Source organism: Cetorhinus maximus, unplaced genomic scaffold, assembly GCF_964194155.1.
Source record: "Cetorhinus maximus unplaced genomic scaffold, sCetMax3.hap1.1 HAP1_SCAFFOLD_3358, whole genome shotgun sequence".
NCBI classification, from domain to species: domain Eukaryota; kingdom Metazoa; phylum Chordata; class Chondrichthyes; order Lamniformes; family Cetorhinidae; genus Cetorhinus; species Cetorhinus maximus.
Window position 1 is genome coordinate 1 of NW_027599271.1, and position 17,500 is coordinate 17,500.

A 17,500-nucleotide genomic window follows, 5' to 3' on the forward strand; every position below is an offset into this window, starting at 1 on the left:
GCTCGCCTCGCGGCGGACCGCCAGCTCGATCCCAAGATCCAACTACGAGCTTTTTAACTGCAGCAGCTTTAATATACGCTATTGGAGCTGGAATTACCGCGGCTGCTGGCACCAGACTTGCCCTCCAATTGATCCTCGTTAAAGGATTTAAAGTGTACTCATTCCAATTACAGGGCCTCGAAAGAGTCCTGTATTGTTATTTTTCGTCACTACCTCCCCGAGTCGGGAGTGGGTAATTTGCGCGCCTGCTGCCTTCCTTGGATGTGGTAGCCGTTTCTCAGGCTCCCTCTCCGGAATCGAACCCTGATTCCCCGTTACCCGTGGTCACCATGGTAGGCACAGAAAGTACCATCGAAAGTTGATAGGGCAGACATTCGAATGAGTCGTCGCCGTCACGAGGACGTGCGATCTGCCCGAGGTTATCTAGAGTCACCAAAGCTGCCGGGCGGGCCCGGATTGGTTTTGGTCTGATAAATGCGCGCATCCCCGCATGGGTCAGCGCTCGTTTGCATGTATTAGCTCTAGAATTACCACAGTTATCCAAGTAACGTTTGGAGCGATCAAAGGAACCATAACTGATTTAATGAGCCATTCGCAGTTTCACTGTACCGGCCGTGTGTACTTAGACATGCATGGCTTAATCTTTGAGACAAGCATATGCTACTGGCAGGATCAACCAGGTAGCTGAACCTCGGAAAAAAACGGCGACTGTCGAGACAGGGAGCCCGCGACAGTGGCAGAGGGCCAAAGCCGAGAACCTCTTGACAACACGGACAACTAGACCCAAACCTCCTATGTACATATATTGTCGGGAGGTGGTAGAGCCGGCGCATTCGGGACTCGGTGACCGTGCCGGCCGGGACTGTGTCTCAAGACAGACGTCGGACGGGCGCACCAGCCTCCCCCCCTGACAGGGAGGCCAGTGCCGGGCTCAGCTTATTCTCTCGGTGCAAACAAACGGGTACCTTCACCGCGAAGGACGCACACGCAGGGGAAGCACTGCGGGGGGGTTGCCGTGTGGACCTTCGTCTTAAGTTATGCCAGAGAAATCGTGCGTTCAGCACAAGGAACGGGTTTTTATTTCTTTTTGCGGGCACCCGGTGTGCTAGCTGCATCACACACTCGGGTGAAGGCGGCGGACCTGGCGATCCAACACCCGTTCCTTCACTGGAAAATCGTGCCACTCGTTTAACATTATCGGCGCCTCGGCCTCACAAGGCGCTGTGGCTTCGAGAGGTGCGCCAGCCACCACTCGAACATGCTAATGTGTCCGTCTGTGACCCGCAGGAAACAGAAGAGCGAGGGTATTCCGCTCAGCCTCAGCAACAGCATACGCGCTGGCCGGCCGAGGGCCCTACCGCATCGGACACCTAGCACCGCATCTTTCCTCTGAGGAGCGAGACACACGCACACCGCTTCCCCGCCACCGAGCACACGTCTGCTTTCGGAGCCAGCGTGGCCTCGCTCGGGTACTGGTTCAACCGCGGGTGGAGGGGTGGTCCGCAGCGGTGCAATTTTCTTATTTTTGCAACAACCGAAGCAACCTGTTGGCGCTCGCACGGCTAGGAAATGCCGACTGGCGTGCGTCGCCTGCGTGCAAAACGGTTCTGGGCACGCACACGGTGTTGACTCTGCCCATGTCAAACACTGCAGTGTGCAACCCAAGGGGACTCAGGCACCCCGCCCGCCCCCTAGGTGCCTGTGAACAGGCTTTGTATTTTTATTTTTCATCATCAAGTACACCGCCAGGTGACACTTTGTGATTTTTTTTGCTCATAAATACAATTCTCTTATTTGTAAAACAACGGAAGCAACATGTTGGCGCTCGCACGACTAGGAAATGCCGACTGGCGTGCGTCGCCTGCGTTCAAAACGGTTCTGGGCACGCACACAGTGCTGACTCTGCCCATGTCAAACACTACAGTGTGCAACCCAAGGGGACTCAGGCACCCCGCCCGCCCCCTAGGTGCCTGTGAACAGGCTTTGTATTTTTATTTTTCATCATCAAGTACACCGCCAGGTGACACTTTGTGATTTTTTTTGCTCATAAATACAGTTTTCTTATTTGTAAAACATCGGAAGCAACATGTTGGCGCTCGCACGGCTAGGAAATGCCGACTGGCGTGCGTCGCCTGCGTTCACATCGGTTCTGGGCACGCACACAGTGCTGACTCTGCCCATGTCAAACACTACAGTGTGCAACCCAAGGGGACTCAGGCACCCCGCCCGCCCCCTAGGTGCCTGCGAACAGGCTTTGTATTTTTATTTCTCATCATCAAGTACACCGCCAGGTGAAACTTTGTGATTTTTTGTTTTGCTGCTCATAAATACAATTTTCTTATTTGTAAAACAACGGAAGCAACCTGTTGGCGCTCGCACGGAGAGGAAATGCCGACCGGCGTGCGTCGCCTGCGTTCAAAAGGGTTCTGGGCACGCACACAGTGTTGACTCTGTCCATGTCAAACACTCTATAGTGTGCAACCCAAGGGGACTCAGGCACCCCCGCCCCAAAGGTGCCTGTGAACAGACTTTGTATTTTTATTTTTCATCATCAAGTACACCGCCAGGTGACACTTTGTGATTTTTTTTGTTCATAAATACACATGTATATATATATTTGACACTTTGTCATTTTGTCTGTTCTTTTCGCCACACGCCATGTTTATTAAACCAGGGTTACCACCGGTCTGGACCCTGGCCGATATTTCAGACCGACAACGGAGTTCGGAAAGCCCGCACAAATTCATCTTAAATCCTCATATAGGACTTCCGAGAGCTCTTTGAAAGGTATTCTATTTGAAAACGCTTACCACCCTCAAAGTCGCACTTTTCTGGGCATTTTTAAAGTGTGACCGTTGTCTGAAAATGTTCTGAAAATCGTGTCCCCGAAAATCTCCGGGTACCCCGCCAACCTCCCCTGCCAACAATTGCAACCGTAAGGTCGGGCGGTAGGCCTACCGTCCAGGAGGCCCCAAAGCCCGCAAAACGCCATTTTGCCATTTTCTCATCGGGACTTCCGAGGGGAACTCATTAACGAGCTCCAGGAGTGGTATGCCAGAAATTGCAACTTGACCCGTCGCCGGGCACACCCGCTACTCTCTGCGGGAATACCCCCACCGGGTGCCGGGTAAAGGCCTCGGATCTGACCTCATGGACTTCCGTCTGCGCACGGATTTTGCTCTCGCGGGCGCAAGAGCCACTTTCCACGGCCTGCCAACGCAATCCGAAGTGCATTGGCCAACCATTACAACGGGAAACACTTTGCCTCTCCGCCAGAGACTAAGTCCAATTGGTTAACCATTTCTCAGGAAAACACTTTGCCTCTCTGCCAGAGACTAAGTCCAATTGGTTAACCATTTCTCATGGCCGCAATTTGCCTGCTGTTCACAGACTAAGTCCAATTGGTTAACCATTTCTCAGGAAAACACTTTGCCTCTCTGCCAGAGACTAAGTCCAATTGGTTAACCATTTCTCAGGAAAACGCTTTGCCTCTCTGCCAGAGACTAAGTCCAATTGGTTAACCATTTCTCTTGAAAACACTTTGCCTCTCTGCCAGAGACTAAGTCCAATTGGTTATCCATTTCTCGTGAAAACACTTTGCCTCTCTGCCAGAGACTAAGTCCAATTGGTTAACCATTTCTCGTGAATACACTTTGTCTCTCTGCCAGAGACTAAGTCCAATTGGTTAACCATTTCTCGTGAAAACACTTTGTCTCTCCGCCAGAGACTAAGTCCAATTGGTTAATCATTTCTCAAGGCCACAATTTGCCTGCCGTTCAGAGACCAAGTCCAATTGGTTAACCATTTCTCTTGAAAACACTTTGCCTCTCTGCCAGAGACTAAGTCCAATTGGTTAACCATTTCTCTTGAAAACACTTTGTCTCTCCGCCAGAGACTAAGTCCAATTGGTTAACCATTTCTCGTGAAAACACTTTGCCTCTCTGCCAGAGACTAAGTCCAATTGGTTAACCATTTCTCGTGAAAACACTTTGCCTCTCTGCCAGAGACTAAGTCCAATTGGTTATCCATTTCTCTTGAAAACACTTTGTCTCTCCGCCAGAGACTAAGTCCAATTGGTTAACCATTTCTCGTGAAAACACTTTGCCTCTCTGCCAGAGACTAAGTCCAATTGGTTAACCATTTCTCGTGAAAATACTTGGTCTCTCCGCCAGAGACTAAGTCCAATTGGTTAATCATTTCTCAAGGCCACAATTTGCCTGCCGTTCAGAGAAAAAGTCCAATTGGTTAACCATTTCTCTTGAAAACACTTTGCCTCTCTGCCAGAGACTAAGTCCAATTGGTTAACCATTTCTCGTGAAAACACTTTGTCTCTCCGCCAGAGACTAAGTCCAATTGGTTATCCATTTCTCTTGAAAACACTTTGTCTCTCCGCCAGAGACTAAGTCCAATTGGTTAACCATTTCTCTGGAAAACACTTTGCCTCTCTGCCAGAGACTAAGTCCAATTGGTTAACCATTTCTCTTGAAAACACTTTGCCTCTCTGCCAGAGACTAAGTCCAATTGGTTAACCATTTCTCTTGAAAACACTTTGTCTCTCCGCCAGAGACTAAGTCCAATTGGTTAATCATTTCTCTTGAAAACACTTTGCCTCTCCGCCAGAGACTAAGTCCAATTGGTTAACCATTTCTCGTGATAACACTTTGCCTCTCTGCCAGAGACTAAGTCCAATTGGTTAACCATTTCTCTTGAAAACACTTTGCCTCTCTGCCAGAGACTAAGTCCAATTGGTTAACCATTTCTCAGGGGCACACCGAGGGCAACCTGTAACGTCTCGCGGGCCCGGGGGCCCCTTTGCACGGCCTGCCAATGCAATCCGAGGCGCACTGTCCTTCGTTTGGTTAACCATTTCTCAGGGGCACACCGAGGGCACCCTGCATTGTCTCGCGGGCCCGGAGGCCACTTTGCACGGCCTGCCAACGCAATGCGAGGTGCTTCGCCCTTGGCCGCCTTCCCGGCCGGCTTCGGGACGTTTCGGGGGCTCTCACCGGGGCAAATCCGGTCCCCCGGGCGATTAGGAGGCCTCCCCGGGCAGGCCCGGGCTTCAGGCCGCCGCTTTTCCATCCCGGCCGAAAGAGGCGAAAAATGCCGAAAATGGCCAAAAATGGCCGCCGGCAGGGCCTCTCGGTCGTTTTGGCGGCAGCCTGGGTCGGTCCCTGCAGACCTGGAGGCTCGAGAAGGTTTTTGGCGATGTCGACCGATTCTCGATTTGCCACCTCCTACTATTCTGCAGGTACCCCGCCAACCTCCCCTGCCGACAATTCCAACCGTAAGGTCGGGCGGTAGTCCTACCGACGAAGAGGCCCCAAAGCCCGCAAAACGCCATTTTGCCCTTTCCTCATCGGGACTTCCGCGGGGAACTCATTAACCAGCTCCATGAGTGGCATGCCAGAAATTGCAACTTGACCCGTCGCCGGGCAGATTCGCTACTCTCTGCGGGAATACCCCCACCGGGTGCCGGGTAAAGGCCTCGGATCTGACCTCATGGACTTCCGTCTGTGCACGGATTTTGCTCTCGCGGGCCCAAGAGCCTCATTGCCCGGCCTGCCAATGCAACCCGAGGTCCATTGGCCTCATTGGTTAATTATTTCTCGAGAAAACACTTTGCCTCTCCGCCAGAGACTAAGTCCAATTGGTTAATCATTTCTCAAGGCCACAATTTGCCTGCCGTTCAGAGACTAAGTCCAATTGGTTAACCATTTCTCTTGAAAACACTTTGCCTCTCTGCCAGAGACTAAGTCCAATTGGTTAACCATTTCTCTTGAAAACACTTTGCCTCTCTGCCAGAGACTAAGTCCAATTGGTTAACCATTTCTCGTGAAAACACTTTGCCTCTCTGCCAGAGACTAAGTCCAATTGGTTATCCATTTCTCTGGAAAACACTTTGTCTCTCCGCCAGAGACTAAGTCCAATTGGTTAACCATTTCTCTTGAAAACACTTTGCCTCTCTGCCAGAGACTAAGTCCAATTGGTTAACCATTTCTCTTGAAAACACTTTGCCTCTCTGCCAGAGACTAAGTCCAATTGGTTATCCATTTCTCGTGAAAACACTTTGCCTCTCTGCCAGAGACTAAGTCCAATTGGTTAACCATTTCTCGTGAATACACTTTGTCTCTCTGCCAGAGACTAAGTCCAATTGGTTAACCATTTCTCGTGAAAACACTTTGTCTCTCCGCCAGAGACTAAGTCCAATTGGTTAATCATTTCTCAAGGCCACAATTTGCCTGCCGTTCAGAGACCAAGTCCAATTGGTTAACCATTTCTCTTGAAAACACTTTGCCTCTCTGCCAGAGACTAAGTCCAATTGGTTAACCATTTCTCTTGAAAACACTTTGTCTCTCCGCCAGAGACTAAGTCCAATTGGTTAACCATTTCTCGTGAAAACACTTTGCCTCTCTGCCAGAGACTAAGTCCAATTGGTTAACCATTTCTCGTGAAAACACTTTGCCTCTCTGCCAGAGACTAAGTCCAATTGGTTATCCATTTCTCTTGAAAACACTTTGTCTCTCCGCCAGAGACTAAGTCCAATTGGTTAACCATTTCTCGTGAAAACACTTTGCCTCTCTGCCAGAGACTAAGTCCAATTGGTTAACCATTTCTCGTGAAAATACTTGGTCTCTCCGCCAGAGACTAAGTCCAATTGGTTAATCATTTCTCAAGGCCACAATTTGCCTGCCGTTCAGAGAAAAAGTCCAATTGGTTAACCATTTCTCTTGAAAACACTTTGCCTCTCTGCCAGAGACTAAGTCCAATTGGTTAACCATTTCTCGTGAAAACACTTTGTCTCTCCGCCAGAGACTAAGTCCAATTGGTTATCCATTTCTCTTGAAAACACTTTGTCTCTCCGCCAGAGACTAAGTCCAATTGGTTAACCATTTCTCTGGAAAACACTTTGCCTCTCTGCCAGAGACTAAGTCCAATTGGTTAACCATTTCTCTTGAAAACACTTTGCCTCTCTGCCAGAGACTAAGTCCAATTGGTTAACCATTTCTCTTGAAAACACTTTGTCTCTCCGCCAGAGACTAAGTCCAATTGGTTAATCATTTCTCTTGAAAACACTTTGCCTCTCCGCCAGAGACTAAGTCCAATTGGTTAACCATTTCTCGTGATAACACTTTGCCTCTCTGCCAGAGACTAAGTCCAATTGGTTAACCATTTCTCTTGAAAACACTTTGCCTCTCTGCCAGAGACTAAGTCCAATTGGTTAACCATTTCTCAGGGGCACACCGAGGGCAACCTGTAACGTCTCGCGGGCCCGGGGGCCCCTTTGCACGGCCTGCCAATGCAATCCGAGGCGCACTGTCCTTCGTTTGGTTAACCATTTCTCAGGGGCACACCGAGGGCACCCTGCATTGTCTCGCGGGCCCGGAGGCCACTTTGCACGGCCTGCCAACGCAATGCGAGGTGCTTCGCCCTTGGCCGCCTTCCCGGCCGGCTTCGGGACGTTTCGGGGGCTCTCACCGGGGCAAATCCGGTCCCCCGGGCGATTAGGAGGCCTCCCCGGGCAGGCCCGGGCTTCAGGCCGCCGCTTTTCCATCCCGGCCGAAAGAGGCGAAAAATGCCGAAAATGGCCAAAAATGGCCGCCGGCAGGGCCTCTCGGTCGTTTTGGCGGCAGCCTGGGTCGGTCCCTGCAGACCTGGAGGCTCGAGAAGGTTTTTGGCGATGTCGACCGATTCTCGATTTGCCACCTCCTACTATTCTGCAGGTACCCCGCCAACCTCCCCTGCCGACAATTCCAACCGTAAGGTCGGGCGGTAGTCCTACCGACGAAGAGGCCCCAAAGCCCGCAAAACGCCATTTTGCCCTTTCCTCATCGGGACTTCCGCGGGGAACTCATTAACCAGCTCCATGAGTGGCATGCCAGAAATTGCAACTTGACCCGTCGCCGGGCAGATTCGCTACTCTCTGCGGGAATACCCCCACCGGGTGCCGGGTAAAGGCCTCGGATCTGACCTCATGGACTTCCGTCTGTGCACGGATTTTGCTCTCGCGGGCCCAAGAGCCTCATTGCCCGGCCTGCCAATGCAACCCGAGGTCCATTGGCCTCATTGGTTAATTATTTCTCGAGAAAACACTTTGCCTCTCCGCCAGAGACTAAGTCCAATTGGTTAATCATTTCTCAAGGCCACAATTTGCCTGCCGTTCAGAGACTAAGTCCAATTGGTTAACCATTTCTCTTGAAAACACTTTGCCTCTCTGCCAGAGACTAAGTCCAATTGGTTAACCATTTCTCTTGAAAACACTTTGCCTCTCTGCCAGAGACTAAGTCCAATTGGTTAACCATTTCTCGTGAAAACACTTTGCCTCTCTGCCAGAGACTAAGTCCAATTGGTTATCCATTTCTCTGGAAAACACTTTGTCTCTCCGCCAGAGACTAAGTCCAACTGGTTAACCATTTCTCGTGAAAACACTTTGCCTCTCCGCCAGAGACTAAGTCCAATTGGTTAATCATTTCTCAAGGCCACAATTTGCCTGCCGTTCAGAGACCAAGTCCAATTGGTTAACCATTTCTCTTGAAAACACTTTGCCTCTCTGCCAGAGACGAAGTCCAATTGGTTAACCATTTCTCTTGAAAACACTTTGTCTCTCCGCCAGAGACTAAGTCCAATTGGTTAACCATTTCTCTTGAAAACACTTTGCCTCTCTGCCAGAGACTAAGTCCAATTGGTTAACCATTTCTCGTGAAAACACTTTGCCTCTCTGCCAGAGACTAAGTCCAATTGGTTATCCATTTCTCTTGAAAACACTTTGTCTCTCCGCCAGAGACTAAGTCCAATTGGTTAACCATTTCTCTGGAAAACACTTTGCCTCTCTGCCAGAGACTAAGTCCAATTGGTTAACCATTTCTCTGGAAAACACTTTGCCTCTCTGCCAGAGACTAAGTCCAATTGGTTAACCATTTCTCTTGAAAACACTTTGCCTCTCTGCCAGAGACTAAGTCCAATTGGTTAACCATTTCTCTTGAAAACACTTTGTCTCTCCGCCAGAGACTAAGTCCAATTGGTTAATCATTTCTCTTGAAAACACTTTGCCTCTCCGCCAGAGACTAAGTCCAATTGGTTAACCATTTCTCGTGAAAACACTTTGCCTCTCTGCCAGAGACTAAGTCCAACTGGTTAACCATTTCTCTTGAAAACACTTTGCCTCTCTGCCAGAGACTAAGTCCAATTGGTTAACCATTTCTCGTGAAAACACTTTGTCTCTCCGCCAGAGACTAAGTCCAATTGGTTAACCATTTCTCGTGAAAACACTTTGCCTCTCTGCCAGAGACTAAGTCCAATTGGTTAACCATTTCTCAGGGGCTCACCGAGGGCAATCTGTAACGTCTCGCGGGCCCGGGGGCCCCTTTGCACGGCCTGCCAATGCAATCCGAGCCGCACTGTCCTTCGTTTGGTTAACCATTTCTCAGGGGCACACCGAGGGCACCCTGCATTGTCTCGCGGGCCCGGAGGCCACTTTGCACGGCCTGCCAACGCAATGCGAGGTGCTTCGCCCTTGGCCGCCTTCCCGGCCGGCTTCGGGACGTTTCGGGGGCTCTCACCGGGGCAAATCCGGTCCCCCGGGCGATTAGGAGGCCTCCCCGGGCAGGCCCGGGCTTCAGGCCGCCGCTTTTCCATCCCGGCCGAAAGAGGCGAAAAATGCCGAAAATGGCCAAAAATGGCCGCCGGCAGGGCCTCTCGGTCGGTTTGGCGGCAGCCTGGGTCGGTCCCTGCAGACCTGGAGGCTCGAGAAGGTTTTTGGCGATGTCGACCGATTCTCGATTTGCCACCTCCTACTATTCTGCAGGTACCCCGCCAACCTCCCCTGCCGACAATTCCAACCGTAAGGTCGGGCGGTAGTCCTACCGACGAAGAGGCCCCAAAGCCCGCAAAACGCCATTTTGCCCTTTCCTCATCGGGACTTCCGCGGGGAACTCATTAACCAGCTCCATGAGTGGCATGCCAGAAATTGCAACTTGACCCGTCGCCGGGCAGATTCGCTACTCTCTGCGGGAATACCCCCACCGGGTGCCGGGTAAAGGCCTCGGATCTGACCTCATGGACTTCCGTCTGTGCACGGATTTTGCTCTCGCGGGCCCAAGAGCCTCATTGCCCGGCCTGCCAATGCAACCCGAGGTCCATTGGCCTCATTGGTTAATTATTTCTCGAGAAAACACTTTGCCTCTCCGCCAGAGACTAAGTCCAATTGGTTAATCATTTCTCAAGGCCACAATTTGCCTGCCGTTCAGAGACTAAGTCCAATTGGTTAACCATTTCTCTTGAAAACACTTTGCCTCTCTGCCAGAGACTAAGTCCAATTGGTTAACCATTTCTCAGGAAAACACTTTGCCTCTCTGCCAGAGACTAAGTCCAATTGGTTAACCATTTCTCAGGAAAACGCTTTGCCTCTCTGCCAGAGACTAAGTCCAATTGGTTAACCATTTCTCTTGAAAACACTTTGCCTCTCTGCCAGAGACTAAGTCCAATTGGTTATCCATTTCTCGTGAAAACACTTTGCCTCTCTGCCAGAGACTAAGTCCAATTGGTTAACCATTTCTCGTGAATACACTTTGTCTCTCTGCCAGAGACTAAGTCCAATTGGTTAACCATTTCTCGTGAAAACACTTTGTCTCTCCGCCAGAGACTAAGTCCAATTGGTTAATCATTTCTCAAGGCCACAATTTGCCTGCCGTTCAGAGACCAAGTCCAATTGGTTAACCATTTCTCTTGAAAACACTTTGCCTCTCTGCCAGAGACTAAGTCCAATTGGTTAACCATTTCTCTTGAAAACACTTTGTCTCTCCGCCAGAGACTAAGTCCAATTGGTTAACCATTTCTCGTGAAAACACTTTGCCTCTCTGCCAGAGACTAAGTCCAATTGGTTAACCATTTCTCGTGAAAACACTTTGCCTCTCTGCCAGAGACTAAGTCCAATTGGTTATCCATTTCTCTTGAAAACACTTTGTCTCTCCGCCAGAGACTAAGTCCAATTGGTTAACCATTTCTCGTGAAAACACTTTGCCTCTCTGCCAGAGACTAAGTCCAATTGGTTAACCATTTCTCGTGAAAACACTTTGCCTCTCTGCCAGAGACTAAGTCCAATTGGTTAACCATTTCTCGTGAAAATACTTGGTCTCTCCGCCAGAGACTAAGTCCAATTGGTTAATCATTTCTCAAGGCCACAATTTGCCTGCCGTTCAGAGAAAAAGTCCAATTGGTTAACCATTTCTCTTGAAAACACTTTGCCTCTCTGCCAGAGACTAAGTCCAATTGGTTAACCATTTCTCGTGAAAACACTTTGTCTCTCCGCCAGAGACTAAGTCCAATTGGTTATCCATTTCTCTTGAAAACACTTTGTCTCTCCGCCAGAGACTAAGTCCAATTGGTTAACCATTTCTCTGGAAAACACTTTGCCTCTCTGCCAGAGACTAAGTCCAATTGGTTAACCATTTCTCTTGAAAACACTTTGCCTCTCTGCCAGAGACTAAGTCCAATTGGTTAACCATTTCTCTTGAAAACACTTTGTCTCTCCGCCAGAGACTAAGTCCAATTGGTTAATCATTTCTCTGGAAAACACTTTGTCTCTCCGCCAGAGACTAAGTCCAACTGGTTAACCATTTCTCGTGAAAACACTTTGCCTCTCCGCCAGAGACTAAGTCCAATTGGTTAATCATTTCTCAAGGCCACAATTTGCCTGCCGTTCAGAGACCAAGTCCAATTGGTTAACCATTTCTCTTGAAAACACTTTGCCTCTCTGCCAGAGACGAAGTCCAATTGGTTAACCATTTCTCTTGAAAACACTTTGTCTCTCCGCCAGAGACTAAGTCCAATTGGTTAACCATTTCTCTGGAAAACACTTTGCCTCTCTGCCAGAGACTAAGTCCAATTGGTTAACCATTTCTCGTGAAAACACTTTGCCTCTCTGCCAGAGACTAAGTCCAATTGGTTATCCATTTCTCTTGAAAACACTTTGTCTCTCCGCCAGAGACTAAGTCCAATTGGTTAACCATTTCTCTTGAAAACAATTTGCCTCTCTGCCAGAAACTAAGTCCAATTGGTTAACCATTTCTCGTGAAAACACTTTGCCTCTCTGCCAGAGACTAAGTCCAATTGGTTATCCATTTCTCTTGAAAACACTTTGTCTCTCCGCCAGAGACTAAGTCCAATTGGTTAACCATTTCTCTTGAAAACACTTTGCCTCTCTGCCAGAGACTAAGTCCAATTGGTTAATCATTTCTCTTGAAAACACTTTGCCTCTCCGCCAGAGACTAAGTCCAATTGGTTAACCATTTCTCGTGAAAACACTTTGCCTCTCTGCCAGAGACTAAGTCCAATTGGTTAACCATTTCTCTTGAAAACACTTTGTCTCTCTGCCAGAGACTAAGTCCAATTGGTTAACCATTTCTCAGGGGCACACCGAGGGCAACCTGTAACGTCTCGCGGGCCCGGGGGCCCCTTTGCACGGCCTGCCAATGCAATCCGAGGCGCACTGTCCTTCGTTTGGTTAACCATTTCTCAGGGGCACACCGAGGGCACCCTGCATTGTCTCGCGGGCCCGGAGGCCACTTTGCACGGCCTGCCAACGCAATCCGAGGTCCTTCGCCCTTGGCCGCCTTCCCGGCCGGCTTCGGGACGTTTCGGGGGCTCTCACCGGGGCAAATCCGGTCCCCCGGGCGATTAGGAGGCCTCCCCGGGCAGGCCCGGGCTTCAGGCCGCCGCTTTTCCATCCCGGCCGAAAGAGGCGAAAAATGCCGAAAATGGCCAAAAATGGCCGCCGGCAGGGCCTCTCGGTCGGTTTGGCGGCAGCCTGGGTCGGTCCCTGCAGACCTGGAGGCTCGAGAAGGTTTTTGGCGATGTCGACCGATTCTCGATTTGCCACCTCCTACTATTCTGCAGGTACCCCGCCAACCTCCCCTGCCGACAATTCCAACCGTAAGGTCGGGCGGTAGTCCTACCGACGAAGAGGCCCCAAAGCCCGCAAAACGCCATTTTGCCCTTTCCTCATCGGGACTTCCGAGGGGAACTCATTAACCAGCTCCATGAGTGGCATGCCAGAAATTGCAACTTGACCCGTCGCCGGGCAGATTCGCTACTCTCTGCGGGAATACCCCCACCGGGTGCCGGGTAAAGGCCTCGGATCTGACCTCATGGACTTCCGTCTGTGCACGGATTTTGCTCTCGCGGGCCCAAGAGCCACATTGCCCGGCCTGCCAATGCAACCCGAGGTCCATTGGCCTCATTGGTTAATTATTTCTCGAGAAAACACTTTGCCTCTCTGCCAGAGACTAAGTCCAATTGGTTAACCATTTCTCAGGGGCACAGTTTGCCTGCCGTTCAGAGACTAAGTCCAATTGGTTAACCATTTCTCAGGAAAACACTTTGCCTCTCTGCCAGAGACTAAGTCCAATTGGTTAACCATTTCTCGTGAAAACACTTTGCCTCTCTGCCAGAGACTAAGTCCAATTGGTTAACCATTTCTCTTGAAAACACTTTGTCTCTCCGCCAGAGACTAAGTCCAATTGGTTAATCATTTCTCTTGAAAACACTTTGCCTCTCCGCCAGAGACTAAGTCCAATTGGTTAACCATTTCTCGTGAAAACACTTTGCCTCTCTGCCAGAGACTAAGTCCAATTGGTTAACCATTTCTCTTGAAAACACTTTGCCTCTCTGCCAGAGACTAAGTCCAATTGGTTAACCATTTCTCGTGAAAACACTTTGCCTCTCCGCCAGAGACTAAGTCCAATTGGTTAACCATTTCTCAGGGGCACACCGAGGGCAATCTGTAACGTCTCGCGGGCCCGGGGGCCCCTTTGCACGGCCTGCCAATGCAATCCGAGGCCCACTGTCCTTCGTTTGGTTAACCATTTCTCAGGGGCACACCGAGGGCACCCTGCATTGTCTCGCGGGCCCGGAGGCCACTTTGCACGGCCTGCCAACGCAATGCGAGGTGCTTCGCCCTTGGCCGCCTTCCCGGCCGGCTTCGGGGCGTTTCGGGGGCTCTCACCGGGGCAAATCCGGTCCCCCGGGCGATTAGGAGGCTTCCCCGGGCAGGCCCGGGCTTCAGGCCGCCGCTTTTCCATCCCGGCCGAAAGAGGCGAAAAATGCCGAAAATGGCCAAAAATGGCCGCCGGCAGGGCCTGTCGGTCGGTTTGGCGGCAGCCTGGGTCGGTCCCTGCAGACCTGGAGGCTCGAGAAGGCGTTTGGCGATGTCGACCGATTCTCGATTTGCCACCTCCTACTATTCTGCAGGTACCCCGCCAACCTCCCCTGCCGACAATTCCAACCGTAAGGTCGGGCGGTAGTCCTACCGACGAAGAGGCCCCAAAGCCCGCAAAACGCCATTTTTCCCTTTCCTCATCGGGACTTCCGAGGGGAACTCATGAACCAGCTCCAGGCGTGGCATGCCAGAAATTGCAACTTGACCCGTCGCCGGGCGCACTCGCTGCTCTTTGCGGGAATACCCCCACCGGGCGCCGGGTAAGAGCCTCGGATCTGACCTCATGGGCTTCCGTCCTCGCACGGATTTTGCTCTCCCGGGCCCAGGGGCCACTTTCCCCGGCCTTGCGAAGGCAATCGGAGGTGCTTCGCCCTCGAAACCGCCTTCCCGGCCGGCTTCGGGACGTTTCCGGGGCAAATCCGGTCCCGCGGGCGAAGGGGAGCCTTCCCCGGGCACGCCCGGGCTTCAGGCCGCCGCTTTCCGTGACCTACCGAAAGACGCGAAAAATGCCGAAAATGGCCAAAAATGGCCGCCCGGCACGGCCTCGCGGTCGGTTTGGGGGCAGCCTGGGTCGGTCCCTGCAGACCTGGAGGCTCGAGAAGGCACTTGGCGATGTCGACCGATTCTCGATTTGCCACCTCCTACTATTCTGCAGGTACCCCGCCAACCTCCCCAGCCAACAAATCGCAAATGCCGATCGGCGGGTGACCGTCCGGTAGTCATGCCGACGAAGAGGCGCCTAGGCCCCGCAAACGCTTCCAAATCCGACCCCATCCCGGACCGGTTCTTTTTTAAAAAAGGCTCCCAGGATTCCGGATTTTTTCCTGCCGCACTCGGGACCACCCGACGGACACGAAACCGGGAACCTTTCCCCGGTCCGACCCTCCTCGGCCCGGCCAGCCGACGCCGAAGCGGCCGACTGGTTAATGATTTCACCCTGCTCCGACGTGACGCGTTTTCCAACCGCGCATGCGCGGCTCTGCCACCCGAACCGCCCCCTCACGTGGGGGCTCTGGGTCCGCCCCCCGGCAGCCATTTCCTCCTGCCGGTCCGTTATTTTACGCCGTTTTTCGCCCTCCAGCCCTGCCGGAATGCTGCCTGCTCGCTGGTTAACCATTTCGCTCCCTGCACTTCGGCTTCTGCCCTGCTGGGGAAGCCCGCTGCTGCCTCTAACCGTACTCACGGGCGGGCGGCTCTCCTGCGCGGCCTCCGGCCACGCCCCCTCACCTGGTTTGCTGGGAACCCGCCCCCGGCAGCCTGTTACTCGTGCCGGTTCGGTCTTATCGGCCCTTTTTGCACCTTCCCTGCCTGCTGGCATGCTTCGGCTCACCGGTCAACCGGTTCCCCGTTCTCCACTTAGACTTTTGAGCTGCGGGGCTGGTCTGCCGCGAACTGCACCCGTATTACGGGGCGGGCGGCTCGACTGCCCGTACGGCTGCCCTGCCTGTTAACTGGTTAACCGTTTCCCCGTCCACTACTTCGTCCCTGGACCTGCCGGTGTGTTCTGCAGCTAACTGCACCCGTATTACGGGGCGGGACGCTCCGCTTACCGGCCGGCTGCCATGCCTGCTTAACTGGTCAACCATTTACTCACATATACTTAGCCCCTGGAGCTGCTGGGCTGGTCGGCGACCTAACTGCACCCTTGTTGCCGGGAGGTCGGCACTAATTGCCGGCCGGCCGGCTGCCCTGCCTGCTAACTGGTAAACCCTTTACCCACATGTACTTAGCCCCTGGATACTGATGGGCTGTTCTGCACCTAACTGCACCCTGATTAGCGGGCGGGCGGCTGTAATTGCCGGCCGGCTGCTCTGCCTGCTAACTGGTTAACCATTGACCCACATGTACTTAGCCCCTGGAAACAGAGGGGCTGTTCTGCACCTAACTGCACCCTTATTAGCGGGCGGACAGGCGGCCGGCTCTAATTACCGGCCGGCCGGCTGCCCTGCCTGCTAACTGGTTAACCATTTACCCACATGTACTTAGCCCCTGGAAACTGATGGGCTGTTCTGCACCTAACTGCACCCTTATTAGCGGGCGGACAGGCGGCCGGCTCTAATTACCGGCCGGCCGGCTGCCCTGCCTGCTAACTGGTTCACCATTTACCCACATGTCCTTAGCCCCTGGAGCTGCTGGGCTGGCCGGCACCTAACTGCACCCTTATCACCGGGCGGGCGGCTCTAATTACCGGCCGGCCGGCTGCCCTGCCTGCTAACTGGTTAACCATTTACCCACATGTACTTAGCCCCTGGAAAATGATGGGCTGTTCTGCACCTATCTGCACCCTGATTAGCGGGCGGGCGGCTCTAATTGCCGGCCGGCTGCTCTGCCTGCTGACTGGTTAACCATTTACCCACATGTCCTTAGCCCCTGGAAGCTGATGGGCTGTTCTGCACCTAACTGCACCCTGATTAGCGGGCGGGCGGCTGTAATTGCCGGCCGGCTGCATTGCCTGCTAACTGGTTAACCATTGACCCACATGTACTTAGCCCCTGGAAACAGAGGGGCTGTTCTGCACCTAACTGCACCCTTATTAGCGGGCGGACAGGCGGACGGCTCTAATTACCGGCCGGCCGGCTGCCCTGCCTGCTAACTGGTTAACCATTTACCCACATGTACTTAGCCCCTTGAAACTGATGGGCTGTTCTGCACCATACTGCACCCTTATTAGCGGGCGGACAGGCGGCCGGCTCTAATTACCGGCCGGCCGGCTGCCCTGCCTGCTAACTGGTTCACCATTTACCCACATGTCCTTAGCCCCTGGAAGCTGATGGGCTGTTCTGCACCAAACTGCACCCTTATTAGCGGGCGGGCGGGCGGCTCTAATTGCCGGCCGGCTGCTCTGCCTGCTAACTGGTTAACCATTGACCCACATGTACTTAGCCCCTGGAGCTGATGGGCTGTTCTGCACCTAACTGCACCTTGATTAGCGGGCGGGCGGCTCTAATTGCCGGCCGGCTGCTCTGCCTGCTAACTGGTTCACCATTTACCCACATGTACTTAGCCCCTGGAAACTGATGGGCTGTTCTGCACCTAACTGCACCTTGATTAGCGGGCGGGCGGCTCTAATTGCCGGCCGGCTGCTCTGCCTGCTAACTGGTTCACCATTTACCCACATGTACTTAGCCCCTGGAAACTGATGGGCTGTTCTGCACCTAACTGCACCCTGATTAGCGGGCGGGCGGCTCTAATTGCCGGCCGGCTGCTCTGCCTGCTAACTGGTTAACCATTTACCCACATGTACTTAGCCCCTGGAAACTGATGGGCTGTTCTGCACCTAACTGC

The 17,500-nt window shown here is 52.4% G+C and overlaps 1 pseudogene; it reads right to left on the reverse strand.

Moving 5' to 3' along the window:
- Positions 1-683, reverse strand: LOC144677973 (18S ribosomal RNA; annotated as a pseudogene; the record flags this gene model as incomplete).
- Between the last annotated feature and the right edge of the window lie 16,817 nt (positions 684-17,500).